Source organism: Rhinopithecus bieti, unplaced genomic scaffold (genome assembly GCF_001698545.2).
Source record: "Rhinopithecus bieti isolate Rb0 unplaced genomic scaffold, ASM169854v2 scaffold_66136, whole genome shotgun sequence".
NCBI classification, from domain to species: Eukaryota; Metazoa; Chordata; class Mammalia; order Primates; family Cercopithecidae; genus Rhinopithecus; species Rhinopithecus bieti.
The window spans coordinates 226591-228767 of record NW_016825124.1 but is presented as its reverse complement, the minus strand read 5'-3'; the positions used below and the strand labels follow the sequence as shown (position 1 = coordinate 228767).

The 2177-nt window shown below is 39.4% G+C and overlaps 1 protein-coding gene across 1 annotated transcript in view; it reads left to right on the top strand.

Moving 5' to 3' along the window:
* The window catches only part of NANP (N-acetylneuraminic acid phosphatase), a 20714-nt gene that overhangs the window by 10830 nt on the left and 7707 nt on the right, over nucleotides 1–2177 (top strand). The window lies entirely within an intron of this gene.

The following is a 2177-nucleotide window of genomic DNA, read 5'->3' as shown; positions in this document are numbered from 1 at the left end:
ATATAAATATAACATATAAAAATATATAAATATAACACATATTTATAGTATAGCACAATATGTATATGGAATCTAGTTTTATATGTTTAATTTTCATAAAACATTCTTGTTAAGTATGGTGATCAGGTATTTTTCATTCCATTCTTTTTTGAATTAGGGAATATATTCATTGTTGAACAAGTACAACTTGTTTTTTTGACACAAGTCAAAAAAAATAAAAGGGTGAATGGTAAAAAGTCATTCTCCTCATCTCTTTGCTAGGGGCCCACAACCCACTTGCCCTAAAGGCCACTACTGTTTAGTTTTGTTTTATTTTAAAATAGAGACAGGGTCTCACTATGTTGCCCAGGCTGGTCTCAAACTCCTGAGCTCAAGCAGTCCACCTGCCTTGGCCTCCAAAAATGCTAGGATTATAGGCGTGAGCCATGTCACTCAGCCAAGGCCACTGCTGTTACCAACTTCATGTACACTTGCATATAGAAGTATATAAGACTATATAGAATCAATTGAATTCAGGCAGATTTTTAATTTCTGTATTTCAATTTAGGAAACAGTGCTCTTGCTCAGATAATCTAAGAGTCATGCAGCTTGTGTTTAAGCCATTTGTGTTAGAAACATAATACCTTCATGGTCTCAGCCATGAGCAAGATCTCTGTAGTTCCATTGACTTTCGCATACCACCACCCTGGTGATTTCCCTTTGCCTCTTAGGTTAAATTTCCTATTTTCTGTGTCCTGTGTATTCCTATTTTGACTTATTCCCTCTTTTTGGTGGCATGCATCCTTGAGTAGATTCCCTGTAAACATGTGTAGGAGGTAAAACTTTTGAGATCTGAAATGTCTGAAAATATCTTTATTCTCTTCTCCCATCAGTTTTAACAGCGTGTATTTAGATAACATTTTTTCTTGAAATTTTGAAGGCATTGGTCTGTGGTCTAGCAGCCATTTGTATGTGACCACTTTCTTTCTCTCTTGTAACTTAGAATCTTATTTTCCTCCAGTGGTCCATGATCACATGCCTTGGAGAGGGTGTTTCCATCCTCTGTGCTTGGCACGCTGAACCCTTTCAATCAAAATCATATTTTCTTAGTCCTGGGGAATTTAATGACTTCATTGATAATTGCCTCCTTTTTTTTTTTTTTTTTTTTGGTTTCTCTTACTGTTATTCAGATGTTAGAACTCCTTTACCGACCTTCCACTTTATCTTTTCACTCCCATTTTTCCATCTCTGTTACTCTGCTTCTTCAACTTTACCTTCCAATCCTTCTAATATTTTTTTCCTCTATTATCATACCTTTTAAAGATTTCCAAGAGCTTGATTTTCTTTCTTTTTTTTTTTTTTTGGCAGGGTCTTTACTTGGTCACCCAGTGAGGAGTGTGGTAGCACAGTCATGGCTCACTGCAGCCTTTAATTCCTGGGCTCAAGCGATTCTCCAACCTCAGCCTCCAGAGTAGCTGAGACTACAGGCACATGCTATGATACCCAACTAATTTTTTTGTATTTTTTGGAGAGAAGGGGTTTCACCATGTTGCCCAGGCTGGTCTCAAATTCCTGGCCTCAAGCAATTCACCCACCTGGGCCTCCCAAAAGTGCCAAAATTACAGGCATGAGCCACCATGCCCAGCCCCAGTGCATTTTTTAATCACTTGAGTTCAGGTGTTCATGACCAGCCTGGCCAACATGGTGAAACCTCATCTACTGAAAATGCAAAAATTAGCTGAGCATGGTGGCACACACCTTAAGTCCCAGCTACTTGGGAGGCTGAGGCAGGAGAATCACTTGAAGACAGGAGGCAGAAGTTGCAGTGAGCCAAGATCACGCCACTGCACTCCAGCCTAGGCAACATAGTGAGACTCAGTCTTAAAAAAAAAAAAAAAAAAAAAAAAAAAGGCTTTAGTTTTATTTTAAGAAAAAAAACAAAACAAGAAAAAAATATATATATAGTATATAATAATTAGCTGCCACGAAGTAGGTGGCAGGGCCTTAACCATATGTGTGTTGTGAGGCCCAAGGGCCTCCTGAGATCTTTTTTTTTTTTTTTTTTGAAAGGGAGTCTTGCTCTGTTGCCAGGCTGGAGTGCAGTGGCGCAATCTTGGCTCACTGCAGCCTCCACCTCCTAGGTTCCAACGATTCTCCTGCCTCAGCCTCCTGAGTAGCTGGGACTATAGGCGCACACC